The following is a 19,601-nucleotide window of genomic DNA, read 5'->3' on the forward strand; positions in this document are numbered from 1 at the left end:
TTAGCCTTTGGTGCCATCTACCGGCCAGGTGATTGGTGGTGTTTGGGGCCTCCAACTGGAGATGGATTTGATGTTTAGGAATTTCATTTTTCTTTATTTCTCATGAACTGGAGAGTTAGGAAAGAGAGAATTATGTGAGTTGCAGTCTAGATCACCATCATTTCTTTTTTTTTTGGCCATGCCGCGCATCTTGCGGGATCTTAGTTCCCCGACCAGGGATTGAACCTGGGCCCTCGGCAGTGAAAGTGCCGAGTCCTAACCACTGGACAACCAGGGAATTCCCTAAATCACCATCATTAATGTCTCACCCTGGAGAGTTCGTGGCAAAGCTTCCAGTCTTCCACTGAGTAGGAATGAAACTAACTGTGAGAAAAGAGGAGGCAACTTTTTTAAACTAAAAAAAATTATATACATATATATATACACGCATATATATTGTATTAAATTATATATAATTTGTATATATATGTATTTCACCACTAAAACCCCACATACATGAAGAAAGACCGGAGGATATTAAAATGCCAACTTCAAATCGAATCTTCTGAGTCTTAAGATGGAGTTAGGGGTGTGTCCAGCCCTCCCTGGGCCTCTCAGCCTCCCTGACATCTCCTGGGATCCCCGGGTGGTGGCCCTAAAGCGGGGCCGGCGGGGGCAGCTCTGCCCTCCCCGTTCCCTTCTCTGTCTCGGCCAACACAAGGGCAGAGGCCTTTAGGCTGAGACCCACCCAAGGGCAGCCTCTTGTTCAGCCGGTGGAAAAGCAGACCCAGCTGCCCTGACAGGTGCCCAGAGGGGCTGATGATCTTCAGACGCCCCGGGGTGAGGTGAGGTGGGTCAGAAGCTGAGACGGGGTGGGGGAACGAGCAGGTGTGATGTCCCTGGCTGGCCTAAGAGCTGACAGTTCCTTTCCAGCTGCACTGAGCCCGGGGTCACCTGGCTGTCAGTTAGGACTCTGCCCATGTGGCCCAGGTGGTGGGCAGCTTGGTCTGGCCATGAATGGGGTCGTCGTTTTTGGCACTGACTCCCCATGAGGGGATCCCTACCAGGCCCTCCACAACGAGGTGATCCTGTTGCTTCTCCCCTCTGCTCCCCACTCACCTCAAAACCCTGCAATGAAGGGTTCCCCTCCCCGCCCCAGACTCCTGCCGGTTCGCACCTCTGCACCTTTGCACCTGTGCCGTTGCTCCTGCCTCTCTCTCCTAGTCCTGCCTGGAAAACGCCCACTCCTCATCGTTACCTCTTCCCTGCCCAGTGAGAGGTGGTGTCTGCCTCTCTGTCCCTCCTTTTTTCCTCCTGTGCTGACTTTGGGGCAAGTCTCTTTAAGTCTCAGTTTCCTCATCTGGAAAAGGGGGGCAGGGATGGAACAGTTAGAGCAGGTTCCATCTGTCCTCATATGGTTCTAAATTCTTTCACTCAAAGCAGATCAACTGGGGCACAAGTGTGTTACTACATAGAACCGAGCAGTGAATGAGCTACTGGAAAATTCCACACTTTGCAAACACCCTCTACCTTCTCTGAAGTTAGGGCAGACAAGCGTGTGTAAATGTGTTACTGAACAACTGTGTCCCAATGAATATGTTATGACAAATACTGTGCTGAGTTCACAGTTCAAGTTGCTACTGGATGTATAATAAGACCCTTTTAATTTCTAAGCTACGTCACAATGCAGTATTCTGAGCAGCACGCCGACAACATGCTGCCTGTAAATTCCGAACCCTTCCAACAACTTGGCATTTCATTTAAAAATACAGGATAAGTAAATCCACCCAACACGACATTTCAGTCAACGTTCAATCTCATTATCCAAATTAAAATAACTAGGGAATTAAAGCTGACAAGTGTATGAAGGGGCTGGTGAAGAATTTCGTGCTCTAGAAACCCCAGGGTGTTCTTAGGGACGGGAAGCCGGCCGGTCGTGATCACCGCTGTGCCCACCACCCCGCCGTGGATTAGCAACCTGCCCCTGTGTTCTCAGAGGCCTTGGTGTTCCTGTCATTAATGCTATCTCGTCTAATCTCTTTTTTAAAAAAAATCTATAAATAAAATTATTATTTAAAAATTCCCCCTTTAAAACCAGAAGGGGGGCTTCCCTGGTGGCGCAGTGGTTGAGGGTCTGCCTGCCGGTGCGAGGGACACGGGTTCGAGCCCTGGTCTGGGAAGATCCCACATGCCGCGGAGCAGCTGGGCCCGTGAGCCACAATTACTGAGTCTGCGCGTCTGGAGCCTGTGCTCCGCAACAAGAGAGGCCGCGATGGTGAGGGGCCCGCGCACCGCGATGAGGAGTGGCCCCCGCTTGCCGCGGCTGGGGGGGGCCCTCGCACAGAAGCGAGGACCCAGCACAGCCATAAATAAAAATAAAAATAAATAAATTTAAAAAACAAAACAAAACAAAACACAGAGGCCCCCCATCACTGCTCATGAAACCATTGTTTAAAAAAAAAAAAAACAAAAAAACCAGAAGGGTTGGCAAGCCTCCCAACCTTTTTCCTTTTTTAGGGAGGATGGCAGCAGTGAGGGGCATTAAACTCAGTGAATTCTCTCAGGATGCTGCTCTATCGTGTATATATATATATATTAGCTAGAGAGAGTATAGTATTAGCAGCCATGTAGGGCCACCCTGCTGAATGTTATTCGACATCACCGATCATGTTTTTAATTTTTTTTAATGAGCTTTATTTTTTAATATTTTTTTGGCTGTGCCACGCAGCTTGTGGGATCTTAGTTCCCTGACCGGGGATTGAACACACACCCTCAGCAGTGAGAGCGCCAAGTCCTAACCACTGGACCACCAGGGAATTCCCCACCAATCATGTTGAAGTGCTCTGTTTTACCATGTGTGTGTGCGTGTGTGTGTGTCCTTAAAAGATGGATGTGTTTGAACATAAATAAATGGTTATCACATGTATTCTGTGACTTTTTTTTTTGCTCAACACTGCTTGTTCATATTGACTCGAATAACTGTAGTTATTTGTTTTTCCCGTTGTATAATATTCCACCGCACGACTGTACTACAGTTTGTAAATCTGTTCTGTTGGTAAACATTTGGGCTATTTCCAGATTTTTGCTATTACAAGCAGTGCTGCTGTGGATATTCCAGTAACATTTCCATGTTTCATTGGGTATTGAACTCTTCAGTTTTAGTCAATATAGCCAAATTGTTTTCAAAACAATATCAATCGACACTCCCAGCAGAGTCCCCGTTGCTCTGCATCATCAGTAACACTTGCTGTGACATAGTAAAGATCGTTTTCCAACCTGGTGGGTGTGCAGTGGCCTCTCACTGTGATCTTAATTTGCATTTCCTAGATTAGTAATCATATCTTTTCATGTCTTTACTAGCCACGGATTTGAATCCCTGCTCCATGGCTCATTTTGACCTCGGGGTCAAGTCCAAACTCCTCGGCACAGCCTGCCAGGCCCTGCCTTCATTCCGCCACCCACCTCCGGCCAGCAGCACTCTCGTCTCAGGATCCGTCACTCCAACCACCTCCCCTCCCCGCACCCCCCACGCCCCAGCGCTTTCCCTCCGTGGGCAGGTGCTCCAGAGCCACCTCTTCTGGGAGCCCAGGGAACTGGAGGCCTTCCTGCTCCTTCCCAGTACTTTTCTCGCGTGCACTCTAGCCCTCTACTGCGTGTCAGGTGCACTCAGGCAGGGACCTGGCACCCTCTTGGGCACCGCTTGGACCCTAGCAGGCCCTGAGGTGATGCTAGTGCAGTGAAGGAAGAATGGGCAGACAAGGGAATGAACAGCAATGATAGCGACGTTTGCCGTTCTGTGGCCCTCACCCCTCACCAAGGGTGGCGTGGATGGCTGGTGAGCTACCTGGAAGTGTTGAGGGCAGGAATTCTAAACCTTAGTCCCCTTACCCTGAACAATACAAACAGTACACGTGGCTGGCTCCCTTGAGGTGGGGATCTCTCCCGCGGGAGCCTGGTGACCCAGAGAGTGGGACGGGGGTGTGCTCCCAGAGACAGACAGACTGGGCGGCGGATCCAGACACACGCCCGACGCCCAGGGGGCACTTCGGCCTCTTTTGGGTCCGAGTGAACAAGCACCCCACGGGCGGCACAAACACCGTCTTCCGGACTTCCAAACCAAACACGGCAGAGACAAGCAGCCAGCTCCTGGTAAAGGCAGAGCCCAGCGGGGGCGGAGCCAGGGTTTTGCCAGGTGTCAGGAGAAGTGTTCAAGCCAACACAACAGCAGCAGCCGCAACATTAACATCTGGAAGCGGGCCCGGGGATTGGCCAACAAGTCACCACGACACGGGCTGGGGGGCAACGAAGCCGGTGAGAGAGGCTCTGCGAGAGGGAACCCCCGAATGAGGACAGACACCTCGAACACACACGTGCCGAGCACCTGCTACCTGCCAGGACCTGAGGGGGGCACAGGATGAACTTGGACCTGCCCCAGTAGGACACGCCCGGCTTCCTTAGACTTGTCCTGTCACTGTCAAGGGGATTGACATATGTGGCATGTTCTCGTCCTGCTTCGAAAGCCAACTTGGGGACCAGAAAGGTGGACAGAGTCAGAGGAAAGGGAGCTGGGTGACCTCGAGGACGTTCACCTCATCCCCAACTCCCGTTCCCGAGGAAGGCGGCACGTCTGCCGTTGGTGCTGGACAGGCTAGAGGGCCTGCAGCAAAACCGGAACTTGGTGCTTATTTTTCCAGGCTCCACCGAGCAGCACTGTTCTGACGATGCAGGCGAGCTGAACTGGAGCGTCTGAAGCTCTGGTTGGGTTGCACAGTTGGTGGCTCGGGGGGCAGTCCCCCTGGAAACCCCCCTGGGAGGGCGTCTGTTTGTAGATGTGTGCAGTGGGTTTTCCTCCAGCCTGGAACTGGTGATGGTTCCTCCTTGAGCACCAGATGGGGTGGTGAATTTGATTTTAGGGGCCAAGTTGTATGAAAAACAAGGCTGTTTGCTCACTGGAACCATGTGAGGGCACAGGCAATGGTGACCAGGGCATATGGACACAGCGGTGGGCACGATTCCTGCACTGGTTACATGGCTGTGTGTGTGTGTGTAAGCTAAACGCATGAATGACATGACTTCTGTAAATCACAAACTTCTGTCCTCTGTATTGACAGGCCCTGGAACCAAAAACCTGGGTTCACATTCAGGCTCTATCACATACTTGCCTTGTGATGGTTTCTCCTCATCAGCCAAATGGGAATGATAATACCTACTTCCTGTGATTATTTTGTATAATTTTTTAAAATTAATTTATTTATTTTTGGCTGTGTTGGGTCTTTGTTGCCGTGCGCGGGCTTTCTCTAGTTGTGGCGAGCGGGGGCTACTCTTCGTTGCGGTGCGTGGGCTTCTCATTGCGGTGGCTTCTCTTGTTGCAGAGCACGGGTTCTTGGCACGTGGGCTCAGGAGTTGTGGCGTGTGGGCTCAGTAGTTGTGGCTCGCTGGCTCTAGAGCGCAGGCTCAGTAGTTGTGGCGCACGGACTTAGTTGCTCAGTGGCATATGGGATCTTCCCGGACAAGGCTCGAACTCCTGTCCCCTGCATTGGCAGGTGGATTATTAACCATGGGAAACGCCTGGTACATAGTAAGTGCTCAGGAAGTGGGAGATGATTTTGACTTGTCATCATGTCTCAGCAGCAGCGCTAGAACTAGAGACCAGCGGCACAGCAGCCTGGAAGATGGTCACCCACCAGCGTGGTGGATGCTGTTTCTGTCCCCTGGGTGTTTTTTCCATCCTCTTCCTCTGGTGTCAGTACCTTTGTTCCTTTGGGGCATGCTCCTATCCCATCCTAACCTGTGACTCTGGACACACTGATTGGTTCAGGACAGGATCCAATTAAAATCAGACCAATCAGACCTTTCTAACTAGAATTGCTGGGAAGAAGCTTATTTTCCATTCAGATTCAAGGTTATACGGATGGATGTGAGTCTGGGATGTTGAGGCCATAAGTCTGGCATCATGGGGAGCGAATGTCACCAGGATGGTGAGAAGATTTCAAGATCCAGGCGTGGAATCAAGCTCCCCACCCCCTGCACCTCCCATGGTTCGGCTTTTTCATTTAGGCCACTGAGAGTCGGGATCCTGTTAGTTGCACCCAAAGAGTTTGACTGGTACATCATGTAAGCATCTTCCAGCATTCTCAGGAAGGAAGACCTCAGAAGAAGAGTGCATTTCCTTTCTTAGGTAGAGCCCAGAGTGTCTTCCAAATTGAAGAGATGGAAACATATTTGCTCATGAGCAGGACTCCTGGGTCACATAAGAACCTAAATTAATGACTGTTAAATGCTACTTACATTCACTGGCAGACACTCTTGGTTGTCTAATCAGTTATTTCCAACCGCCTCTCCCTTGACAGCTCTCACTATGAAGGCTGGAAAGCTGTACTTGCTTTCCCTGCCCCTAAGCAGTTAGAGGGGTCATGTGACCCAGTCCCAGCCAATAAGATGTAAGCAGAAGTCTGTTACTGGTGAGGGTGGTGGTGGAGGGCTGTGGTTTAATGGCTTGATATTTTCCCTTTCATTATAAGTTGCCTCAAATAATTTTTGGCAGTTGGCAGAAGTATAAAAATAATGAAAAAGCTAAATGGATTTTCTATTATAAAATTTTCTAGTTTTTTTTCTTTCTGGATAAGAAAGTATTTCAAACATTTTAAAATAATTTATTTATAAGGTAGATGAATAGAGAATAGGCATTGCTAAATGCCTGATGTTCCTTCCAAGAGACAAGAGATTTCATTCAACCTTCATTCAACACACACTGATCTAGGTCTGGAGAGTCCAGGGTCCACAAGACTCATTTCCTGGTCTTGGGAACTCACTGTTGGGGAGACAGACATGAGAAGAGGTAATTGTACTCCCCGACGGAAGTGTAATGATAAAGCTAGGCTCAGGGTGTGCTGGGAGCACAGTGAGGGCCAGAGGAGGCTTCCCAATGGCTAATGACACCTGAGCTGAGTCACAAGGAAGAGAGGGATTAGGGCGGAGGAAGGGCACGCCAGGTGGAGGGGACCACGTGTGCAAAGGCGTGAGGGGAGAAGCAGTGTGGCAAGAGCAGCTGGGAGGCAGGGAGCCACGTGGGGAGGAGGGCCCGTGGAAGAGGCAGGCCCAGATCTGGAAGGCCCGGGGCTCAACGGAGGGAAGTGATCTCCAGCCTGCAGGAAACAGCAGGCCATTTGGAGATTTGTGTTCTGGGCGGCTTGGTGGGATTGGGATTCAAGGGTCCCAAGCCTGGGCGCACGGAGACAATTAGAAAGCTGTAACAAGGGTCCAAGCAGAGAAGGGAGAGTTCCGTGAACTAGGCGCCTGGCATGCGAGTCATTCCATCACATCCGTGCACAGGCCGCGCCGAGTCTGCCTTCTCCAGTTCCCTGCTCAGAAGCAGCCCTTGGATCAATGATTCCTGACCTCTAAAAGCCTCCACCCAGACAACTGTTCAACCCCTCCTGGAAGATTTTTGCTATTTTTATAGCAAAGAATAGCAAAATTCATTTCGATCAAAGTATTTCATTAGCTTTCGACCTTCAGAGAGCAGAAAAGAGCCACCATTTAATCAAGAACCTTTTATTCTGTCACCTACTATCAAGTAGGGAGCTTCTTTAAAAAGACATCCTGATTATAAATCATGAATAATCATGATGAAGGCGAGGAGAGGGAAGCAGTAGTGGAGATCAGCGCGCCAGCCCCAGCTCCCTGCTGAGCTCATGTTTTGAGAGGACGGACAAAATACAAATGAAGGAGAGCATCACCAGAGATGGATCCTGGGAAATGACACAATCCCCAGAAACAGTGTCAGGAAGTGCTGCGGTTTGCCAGAAACCCTGAGGAAAACAAAAAGGTCTTTAAGGTTATTCTTAGAGCAAGAAGAACAAAGAAGGGATAGATCCACTGATGAGGGGATGATACCAAGTAGAGTGATGCTGAGAGAAGGCAGAAACAGCTTCAGGGACAGAAAAGCTGCTGCCTTATGCAGTGATTTTGGCAAAGCATAGGCCATTTCCCCTGATGAGCTCAGCCCTTTAAGAGGGCCTGGGGATGAGGACTCTGGCAGCTCCAGTGCTACAGGCGGGGGTGGGGACAGTAGTTCAGGAGCTCTCATAGTTCCATGGGGAAGGACTTCAGCTTCAAGAACTATAAGGAATTCCTAACCTTTGGGAGGTGTTTGTGGCTGCTGTCACAAATGATCACAACTGGGTGGCATGAACAGAAATTTATGGAGGCCAGGAGTCTGATACCAAGGTGTTGGCAGGACCTCACTCCCTCCTGAAGCTCTAGGGGAGGGGCTTCCCTGGTGGCGCAGTGGTTAAGGATCCTCCTGCCAATGCAGGGGACACGGGTTCGAGCCCTGGTCCGGGAAGATCCCACATGCCACAGAGCAACAAAGCCCGTGCGCCACAACTACTGAGCCTGCGCTCTAGAGCCCGTGAGCCACAACTGCTGAGCCCGCGTGCCACAACTACTGAAGCCGACGCGCCTAGAGCCCGTGCTCCGCAACAAGAGGAGCCACCGCAATGAGAAGCCCGCGCACCGCGACAAAGAGTAGCCCCCGCTCGCCGCAACTACAGAAAGCCTGTGCGCAGCAACAAAGACCAAACGCAGCCAAAAATAATAATAATAATAAATTAAAAAAAAAAAAAAGCTCTAGGGGAGGATCCCCCTGCCTCTTCCAGACTTTGGTGGCTCCAGGTGTCCTTGGCTTGTGACTGCATCACTCCAATCTCTGCCTCCAACTGCAAGTGGCTTCTCCTCTGCGTCTGAGTGGCTCTCCTCTGTGTGTCTCCTTAAGGACACTTGTCATTGGATTTAGGATAATCCCAGATGATCTCATCTTAAAATCCTTAACTTAATCTACAGCGACCTTTTTTCCAAATGAGGTGACATTCACAGGTTTCAAGGATTAGGAATGTGGACATATATCTTTTGGGGGTCACTATACAACCCACTTCAGGATCATAAGCCACTGTCAGAATCTGATGAGAGCTAATGAGCCCTGAACTGGGTCAGGTTCCTGGAAGCAGAGCCTGAGTCAGGGGTTCTTGTACAAGTGATTTTTGGACGGAGTGCTCCAAGGAGAAAGAGAGTGAGGGGCGCAGGCTAGGGCAGGGGAGAAGGGCTAAGCCAGAAGGTGGTCTCAGCGGGAGGTGAGCTCAGCCTGACCTCAGGAGACGCCCTGGAGCATGAGCTGCACTACACAGGTGTTCCCACCTTGAGGCCAGGGGGTGGCCTTTGACCCCCCAAGGCAGTCAGTTTCCCCTGGTGGGGGCAGGTATAGCCCCTCTGGCTTGGGGCTCCCTTTTGGTCAAGGAACATTCGTCAAAGAAGGGGGAAGCTGTGACTAACAGCCAATACTTATAGCAGCCCCGGGTCGTGGGTTAAAGGGATCTGGTCAAAGTACCCACAACACCTACTAGCTGAGTCCTAGTTGATTGGGACTCTCTAGAAAAATATCACACACACACACACACACACACCCTGTTCCATTTCAGGGACTTCACAGATCCTCAGAAGCCATGGCCTGCAGGTTTAGGACCTCTGACTGCTCACCTAACACTTCTGGTCTCTCACCCCACCCTGCACCTTTTCCTCCTCTCTTAGAGGACATGACTGGTGATGTTTTGGAGGAGAACTGAACACTCTCAAATCAATCCTCTTCTGATCACCTATCTGCAGATCGCACGTATCCTGGCCGGCTCTATGCCCCAGGGAGGGGTCTGCCACGGTCCCACCAGACTGGGGCAGGGTGGGTAAAATGAATTCAAAAGCAATTTGAACTCAAAGGGAAGTGTCTTTGGCCACAGATGTATAACCCTTCTTTCTAATCAGCTTTTCAGTAATAAAGCTAATAGCTTAATCGCCACCTGTCCAACTCTTGTGTCTCTCAAGTAGTTCTGAACTCAGGCAGGGAAGTGAGAGGTTCTTCACAAAGCTCCTGAGACTGTAACTCACCCCCTAAAAGACAGGGCTGCTCCAAGTGTGGTCTGTGGACCGGCCACCAGACCACAAGCTCTTCCCTGACTGCTCGCCCCAGGACGGACTCAGCACGCCGCTCCCTTGATAAAGCTGGCTACAAAAGGAAGTCAGCTGAACTCAGCCGTGTGCGCAGGAATGAAGACGGTTTGCATTCTGGTGCAAGCTCTTCTCGTAGACCAGCACCTTGACCAGCACCGATGTAACCAACCACTGGCAAAGCCGGGATGGCTGAACCCAGATTGCCCGATGGGACAGGTGGGAACTATTTGAAGGGCTCTCATCTGAAGCTGGAAGACAGGACGATGAGCAGAAGTTAAAGAGAAGCAAAATAATGTGATGGTGACAAAAATTATGAAAGGATAGATGTTCAGAGCCTTCGCTGCTGCTGCTGCATGCCCAGCTTGGATCCTGGAGGCCCGATCAGGGCGACGCAGAGGCTCCATCCTGGGGAAGAAAGGGCTGCCTGGGGAAGGACCTAGTGGTACCCGTGGGAAAGAAGAAGGAACAGACAGGAAAGAAGGGGAGGCAGTCGAAAGAGAAGTCCTGGGCTTCCCTGGTGGCTCAGTGGTTAAGAATCCGCCTGCCAATGCAGGGGACACGGGTTTGAGCCCTGGTCCGGGAAGATCCCACATGCCGTGGAGCAACTAAGCCCGTGTGCCACAACTACTGAGCCTGTGCTCTAGAACCCATGAGCCACAACTACTGAGCCCACACGCCACAACTACTGAGGCTGTGCTCCACAACAGGAGAGGCCACCACGATGAAAAGCCCCACGTACCACAGTCAGGAGTAGTCCCCCGCTTGCTGCAACTAGAGAGAGCCCGCGCGCAGCAACGAAGTCCCAACGCAGCCAAAACTAAAAATAAATAAAATAAAATAAATTAGAAAAAAAAAAAAAGAAAGAGAAGTCCCCTGGCCTAGATGTGGGAGTGCGTTCTTGATTGGGAGTCGAATGGGGGGTTTGGCATGTTTTGGGGAACAGTTACCATTAACAGGGCAGGTGGACCTACCACGAAGGGTCCCTCACTTGCACAGGCCCCCTTGGACGGGCCTAGCAATGTGCTCACATTTTTGTAAGTCTTGTGAAATTAAGCTACTTCACCGCAAATGGTTCAGACCACTCTTCCTGCTCCATTTCCACTGACACCCTCGTCCTCCTGCTGGAGAGCTACACTTGGTTTGGGTTCCTGGGCGGGGCGGATGTGACTGGGTCTCTTCTCTGTGCAGTCAGCTGTCACTAGCTTGCCCAGCGAGTCAAGGGTGCAGGACCAGCAGTTTCAAGGAGATGGGAAGGTATCCTACAGTGCCTGGCAACGGAAGTGCGTGCAAAGTGGGAGAGAAGCAAGGTTTGAAATACATGAAGCCAGGAGTTAGCTGGTGAAAATTCTTCCAGTTACCAGAGGTGTGAGATGTAAAAGGAGGATTCAGTTCTCATCAGTGCCTGGTCAGAACAGACCAGGCACTGATTAGGGATATACTCTGGAATGCAGTGGACACGATTATAAACACATCACACATTTTTTTTTCTGTTTTGATAAGAAATACATGAAATAGACTTGATCCAAAATCCTGTGTCCTCTCCAAGAAGCAGTAGCAATACCTCAAATAGCCAACTACACCCATGTGTGACGTCATGTGTTTTCTACATCCCAGTCAATTGGAATGCAAACTGGCGTATCTGATGCATCTTATCCTAGTGAAGTTTGGCATGCGAAACTGTACCAGAAGCAGCAACACAGCGCAGAAACAAGTGTCCCTGTGACAAGGCTGCCACACATTTTCATCAATAAGTCAACGTATGAAGTATAAGAACCTTTGATTATGACAGTGGGGGGCCATGCAACACAGAGGTGGAAGCCCATTTGAACTGTTATTCGTATGTGTTAATGTCAGATGAAGTTTGTATATTCTTTCTGAATCATTGATCACACCAAAATTCAGATATGACGAGAAAGAGGTAACCTAGTGGACGTGAAACACAAAATGAAAGAAGATGAACAGAAAGTTTGAAACATTAAAAAGTGTCATTATATCACAACAACTAAAAATTCTTATGGTCAAAATCATGAAGATAAGGAGAAGAATCATGACAGCCAAGAGAAATAGATAATGAACCTTAAAGCAGTAGAGATGAGGAAGATTATGAGAATCAGGACATTCCCAGATAGGAAATAAAAAAGCAGAAGGAAGATGGACTAATAAAGAAAACGTTTGTACGTTCGATTGAAGATCAGCAGCAGCTTTCTTTAGATGAATTTGTTGACTTCAATAAATACCATAATCTTTCATTATGGTCTATTACAATGAGCAACCATACTTTTTAATTTGGCAATTATACTTCTTAATTTTCAAAAGCTCTTTTTTTACACCTAGTGTTTTTTAAAATTTTATTTTATTATTATTTTTTATACAGCAGGTTCTTACTAGTTATTTATTTTACACATATTAGTGTATATATGTCAATCCCAATCTCCCAATTCATCCCACCACCACCCCTGCCCTGCTCTCTCCGCTTGGTGTCCATACGTTTGTTCTCTACATCTGTGTCTCTATTTCCGCCTTGCAAACGGGTTCATCTGTACCATTCTTTGGAGAAATGTCTATTTAGGTCTTCTGCCCATTTTTTGATTGGGTTTTTAAAAATATTGAGCTGCATGAGCTGTTTATATATTTTGGAGATTAATCCTTTTTCTGTTGATTTGTTTCCAAATATTTTCTCCCATTCTGAGTGTTGTCTTTTCATTACACCTAGGTTTTTGACCTGAGCAATTTTGTGGGTGGTTGTGCTGCTGTTTATGGAGGTGCAAAAGACTGGGGAAGAGTAAGTTTAGGGGTAAAATCAAGAGTTCTGTATTGTTTGACATCTGGAAAAGGAATAGGTAGCACTATTGAATTATAGGTCATTCATCCACTACTAGGTTGTCAACTAGCGCACTAGCTTTCTGTGGCTTTCATGATCTTTTATGCTCCTCCTGTTTTTTTTTTTTTTTTTTTCCTTTTTCCTTTTGGGTCACGCCACGCGGGATCTTTAGTTCCCTGACCAGGGATCGAACAAGTACCCACTGCAGTGGAAGCACGGAGTCTTAACCACTGGACCACCAGGCAAGTCCAATGCTCCTTCTGTCTTAAAGCTACCTCTGGAAGGCATGGCCATGTGCAGCTCAGATCCCCCTTCAAGAAAGGACTCGCTGCCCAGATGCAAGGAGTGTGCCGAGCTGACCAGCTCCAGCTTTTTCTCCTTCAGGGTCCATCTCAGCTTTCCAGCTGAGGTCATGCTCTCTTCAGGGCATCTCCCAGCCAATGACTGACCAGGGCACTCTCTTTCCTGGGCAGTCCCTAGTCAATGACTGGGCCAGGGGGCAGCACGAGGGCCTAGCCATTTCCCCTGGCGCAGGACTTCTTTATGAAGCAGTCTTTGCTCTGGAGCTCCCTGCTGGGCCAGCAGATATTTTGCCAGGTCTGCACTTCTGCCCTGTTGTCTGATGGCTCCCCCCTCACATGTGTTATTCTTTTTTTTCTTTTTTAAAAATATTTTATTTATGTATTTATTTATTTGGTTGTGCCAGGTCTTAGTTGAGGCCAGCGGGCTCCTTAGTTGTGGCATGTGAACTCTGAGTTGTGGCATGCATGTGGGATCTAGTCCCTGACCAGGGGATTGAACCCCAGTGCCCTGCATTGGGAGCTGAGTCTTAACCACTGCACCACCAGGGAAGAACCCCTCACAGGTGTTATTCTTCAGTAAATCTGTACTCCTAACTCCATCTTAGCATCTGCTTCTTGGAGAACCCAACCTGTAACACTATTTGAGACAAAATACAGTCTCAGTTTTCAGCTGTGTGCCATGTATTAGGAAGATCACATGAAAGGTTAACTTGGAGTATGTATTAGTCAGATATTGACACAATAATGCTGTGTAACAAACAACCACAGAAGCTCTGCAGTATAAACAACAAGCATTTATTTCTTGCCTACACATGTGAGAGTTAGCTAGGTAGGGCAGCTCTGTTTCACGTGTCTCATTCTGGGATCTGGGCTGAAATTATAACAGGGAAGCTCTTTTCATGGCAGAATACCAGAGTGTAAGAGAGCAAGCCCAAATGCCCATGCACAAGCACATTTCATGCCTTTGCTCACATCACGTTCACTAGCATTGACCAAAGCTAGGTCACATGGCCAAATCCAAAATGAAGGGGTAAAGAAAAACTTGACCACCCTGAGGTCACGGCAGAGGGTTTGGATGTATACTCCTCCTCCTCCAGAAGACCAATAATTCACCTACTGCCAATAATAGTCATATCAAGTCAGTATAAGACTTGACATAACCATACATAGTCAGCTCATACTTCCAGGTTACACAGCCTTTCTGTAAGAGTGTTAGTGCTCACTTGCAGCGTTTTCTTGGCTTTAAGGATACCTGAGGATTTCTGGGGGAGTCCTGAAGATTATTCAGATTAAAATGGCTTTCTGAATGTGCAAAGGCAAAATCTAATGCTTCTTTATTACCAATGTCATATAAAGATTGAGAATGCTTCTTGGTTCACTGAACTCCGATTAACATGCTTGGTGGAATATATACTGTGAATCTGTCTTGCTGTTAAGTAGCTCTTTCAGGAATATATATGTACAGGCAGACCTCAGAGATACTGCGGGTTTGGTTCCAGACCACCGCAATAAAGCAACTATTGTAATAAAGCGAGTCACACGAATTTTTTTATTTCCTAGCGCATATAAAAGTTATATTTACACTATCTTGTAGTCTATTAAGTGTGCAATAAACAGCATTATGTCTAAGAAATGTACATACCTTAATTTAAAAATACTTTATTTCTAAAAAATGCTAACCATCATCTGAGCCTTTAGGGAGTCAGGGTAGTCACATCAAAGATCACTGATCACAGGTCACCATAACAAATAATAATGAAAAAGTTTGAAATATTGTGAGGATTAGCAAAATGTGACACAGAGACACAAAGTGAGCAAATGTTGTTGGAAAAATGGCATGGATAGACTTGCTGGATGCAGGGTTGCCACAAACCTTCGATTTGTAAAAAAATGCTGTATCTGTGAAGCACAGTAAAGCAAAGCTCAATAAAATGAGGGTGTGTGTGTGTGTACTTAAACCACATTACTGAGGTATGTTTGACGTAGAGAATGCTGTACTTATTGAACGGGTACAACTTGATGTTTGTTTCAGGATGTTGATGGTAGGCTTGATCTACTGTCAGTATGAAAATGTAGACCTCTAAGCTTTCATCTTCTGATGTTCCTGAATCTGATCTCCTGCACAGATCACAAACACCTATCTTGAATCCTTGATTTCCAACTTTATGGAATAGGGTTATTAGAATATAGCAGAATTCTCAGAACTTGCTACTGCTTTCATAGTTCTTATTACAACCTAAAATTATTTTTAATTTTTTCAAAGTAATATATAGTTTAAAAATAAAATTGTGGGGACGTCCCTGGTGGCGCAGTGGTTAAGAATCTGCCTGCCAATGCAGGGGGCACGGGTTTGAGCCCTGGTCTAGGAAGATCCCACATGCCGTGGAGCAACTAAGCCCATGTGCCACAACTACTGAGCCTGCACTCTAGAGCCCGTGAGCCACAACTACTGAGCCTGTGCACCACAACTAGTGAAGCCTGCGCACCTAGAGCCTGTGCTCTGCAACAAGAGAAGCCACCATAATGAGAAGCCTGCGCACTGCAACAAAGAGTAGCCCCCGCTCGCCGCAACTAGAGAAAGCCCTCGCACAGCAACAAAGACCCAATGCAGCCAAAAATAAATAAATAAATAAATATAAAATTGTGAACTTATTTACAAGCCAGAAGCAGATTTATAGATATTGAAAACAAACTTATGGTTACCAAAGGGGAAATGTCGGGGGGAGGGATAAATCAGGAGCTTGGGATGAACACACGCACACTACTATATATAAGCTAGATGACCAACAGGGAACTACTACATAGCATAGGGAACTCTACCCAATATTCTGTGATAACCTATATGAGAAAAGAATCTAAAAAAGAATGAATATATGTATATGTATAACTGAATCACTTTGCTGTACACATGAAACTAACACAACATTGTAAATCAACTATACTCCAATAACATTAAAATATTTTTTAAAATAAGGTAAAATTGTTCTAGAAAGCTCATAATGAAAAAGAGCAGCCCCCTGTTCTACCACTCCTCTTTCCTCTACCCTGCTACACACAGGCAACCACTTTCAACTCTTTTAGCAGGTTCCAAATAGGCCTATTGCAGCTATTTAAAAAATTACCAATAGATACTACTGACTTTCTGTTATGATAGATGAAGATTTAGCTCTTTTACTACCCCTAACACTTGCTTCTGCTTCCCCATCTTCCCATTATAGTTTATGATAAATTTTGGTTAAATCAATAATCAGTGTTTATATTTTTAAGGATATGTAAAAATAGTTCAATGGTGAGCCAAAAGGGTATCATTACATGCCTCCCTCCCCCCCCACCTTTATTTTTTTTGGCCACGCCATGCAGCATGCAGGATCTTGGTCCCCGACCAGGAATTGAACGTGTGCCCCCTGCACTGAGTGTGGAGCCTTAACCACTGGACCACCAGGGAAGTCCCCTCCCTCCCCTTTTTGATAACTTCTAGTTATTCTGCTAATGATTGCCTTGTATTTACGTTTACACTGTTTCGGTTTTTTTAAAAAATTTTTTCCTAAATTCTCCAACCGATCCTTCAAATACCTATCAATACAGTATTTTCAAACCACTTAAATGCAGTGGGTCAACTATTAATTTCCTGGCATCCTCCTTCCTACAACTTCCTATCCTTCTGCTCCAACCTAGCCCTGCCACACATTCTGGGAATTCCTTTCCCCACTTTCCTGGGCTAGAATCCTTGCTTCCTAGATCCCGTGTCTTCCTCTTTCTTGGTTTAGCCCCTAGTTTTGCAGAAGCACATTCTCCAGGGACGTGGCAAACACGAGTGAGGATGCTGGTGGGTGTGTCAGCTGGCGCAGCTGTTCTGGACGGCCATCTGGAGGTGTCAATCAAAGGAAGAATATGTGAACCCTGTGACCCAGCAATCTTGCTCCCGAGCACTCCTCCAAGGGAAATGGTCACGTGGGCCCCTAAGAGGATACACGTGAGGATGCTCACTGTAATGCCTTTGTGTATTTGTGCGTATGAAGTGTTCTGACTTCTGTAGGTAATTTATACCCTATCACTTCACTGAATTCACTTAATAGCAGTTTTTTAGCTGATTCTCTTGGGTTTTCTAAGTATTTGATCATATTATCAACAAACAGTAAATGTTTTACTTCCTCTTTTCTAATTTTTATACATCTAATTTCTTCCTCTTGTCTGATTGCTTTGGTTAATACCTTTAGTACAATGGTAAATGGTAGTAGAGTCTATGGCCATTCTTGTCTTGTCCTGACTTTAATATGTTTTATTTATTTTTATTAGACAATTGGATTTCTTTACTTTTTTGTATTAAAGTAAACTTACTTAAAGGCTCAAATCCTAAGTGTAGAGCTTGATAAAGTTTTCCAAATGTACACACCCAGATAAAAACATAGAATTTCCAGCACCCCAGAAGGGTCCCTGTATCCTCTCTCAATCATTATCTCCCTCAAAGATAACCACTATTCTGATACCATTGATGAGTTTTGTCTGTTTTGTTTGTTTGTTTGTTTTAAATTTTATCTTATTTGTTTTGGTTGCGCAGGCTCTTAGCTGCAGAAGGCAGGCTCCCTAGTTGCGGCTCACTGGCTTCTTAGTTGCAGCACGTGTGCTCCTTAGTTGTGGCACGTGTGCTCCTTAGTTATGGCATGCGAACTCTTAGTTGCAGCATGCATGTGGGATCCAGTTCCCTGACCAGGGATCGAACCCGCATCCCCTGCATTGGAAGGCAGATTCTTAACCACTGTGCCACCAGGGAAGTCCTGAGTTTGGTTTGGTTTTGAACTTCATATAAATGGAATTATATAGTATGTACTCTTATGTCGGGTACTTCCACTCAACATTATGTCTGTGGGATTCACCCATGTTGTGTGTGTAACAGTAGTTATTTTTTCATTTGTGCGTGGTATTCAACAGAAATATATGAATATACCACAACCCGTTTAACCAGTCTACTGCTGATAGACTTTGGGTTATTTCCAGTTTGGGCTATTATAAATAAAGCTACTTTAAAAATGTTTGTATACATTTTTTTGATGAACATAGTATGCATCTCAATTAGGTCTAAACCCAGGAGAGGAATTGCTAGGTCATAGGACATATGTGTTTTAGCTCATGTTTGCGCTTAGTTTCATAGATGTTGCAGAACCGTCTTCCAAAGTGGTTGTAACCAATTTACACTTTCAGTTGTTCCATTTCCTCACCAACAGTTGGTTTTTCAGTCCTTTTAATTTTAGCCATTCTGTTGCGAGTGCAAGGGTATTAATGTGCCTTTATTTCGTATTTCCCTGATGAGTGATGACACTTAGCACCTTTTCATATGATTATTGGCCATTGGAATGTTACATGTTGTGAAGTGTCTGTTCAAGTCTTTGGCTCATTTAAAAAATTGAGTTGTCTTTCTCTTGTTGATTTGCTCTGTAGATTTAAATTTTTCATAGATAATGTAAACTTATACTCCAAAAGGTTTAGATCAATTTACATTCCTATTGAAATTTATGAAGATGCTAGTTTTGCCACACACTCTCCAATGTTGGATATTGTCAAAGTTTTTAATGTTTGCCAACATGGCAAGGGTCAAATGGTATTTCATTATTACTCTATTTTTAACTTTTTAAAATTGTGGGATGATTCATACATGCATATATACGTACAAAAGTGTGTGTGTGTGTTTAAAAGAATAAGAATAAAACCAATCAATACCACTGTACCCATCACTCAGGTTAAAAACCGAATATTTTTGGATCTTAGAAGCTCCCTGTGTGCCTCTCCCTGAGGTAGCTACCACCTTGTCTTTTGTGTTATCATTTTGTATTAGTTGGGGGATGGAGAGGATAAAGTGCTGAAATAAAGATATTCAACATTGCATTAAGAAATAAAGAAGTTCTGGGGACTTCCCTGGTGGTGCAGTGGGTAAGACTCCGTGCTCCCAATGCAGGGGGCCCAGGTTTGATCCCTGGTCGGGGAACTAGATCCTGCACGTAAGCCGCAACTAAGAAGCCGCAACTAAAAAAAAAAAAAAAGATCCCGCAGGTCGCAATGAAGATTCCGCATCCCGCAACTAAGACCTGGCGCAGCCTAAATAAATAAATAAGTAAATATTAAAAAAAAATTTTTTTTCCCACGCCAGTCCGATGTGAACAGTTCAGGTTGGTGGGGCAGCTCTTATTCTATGTGGTCATTCTGGGAACCTGATTCCTTACATCTTTGTTTTCCGCTGTCACTAGGGCATTTCAACATCTGTAGGGTTGAAGCTGTCACCGGCACTTGTAGGTGCCAGCCGGCAGGAATGGTAAAAAAAAAAAAGATGGGGGGGCACCCGAAAGTCTTAGACCCAGACCCAGAAGCAGCACGTCACTTCTACTAGGCCCCATAAGCAAGACCGTAGTCACATATTTAGCACCTCAGAAATGCAGTCCCTCTGGACAGCCCTGTGCCCAATCACGACTCTGTTACCAGGGGAGAAGGGGAGAATAGGTTTTGTGATT

At 46.5% G+C, this 19,601-nt stretch overlaps 1 non-coding gene across 1 annotated transcript; it reads right to left on the reverse strand.

Annotated features, from left to right (window-relative positions):
• Positions 1 to 204: 204 nt before the first annotated feature.
• TRNAE-UUC lies at positions 205 to 277 on the reverse strand. Its single transcript has one exon. It is a non-coding gene; the product is annotated as a tRNA-Glu (tRNA).
• Positions 278 to 19,601: the final 19,324 nt, after the last annotated feature.

This window comes from Balaenoptera musculus, chromosome 2 (assembly GCF_009873245.2).
Source record: "Balaenoptera musculus isolate JJ_BM4_2016_0621 chromosome 2, mBalMus1.pri.v3, whole genome shotgun sequence".
Taxonomy (NCBI): domain Eukaryota; kingdom Metazoa; phylum Chordata; class Mammalia; order Artiodactyla; family Balaenopteridae; genus Balaenoptera; species Balaenoptera musculus.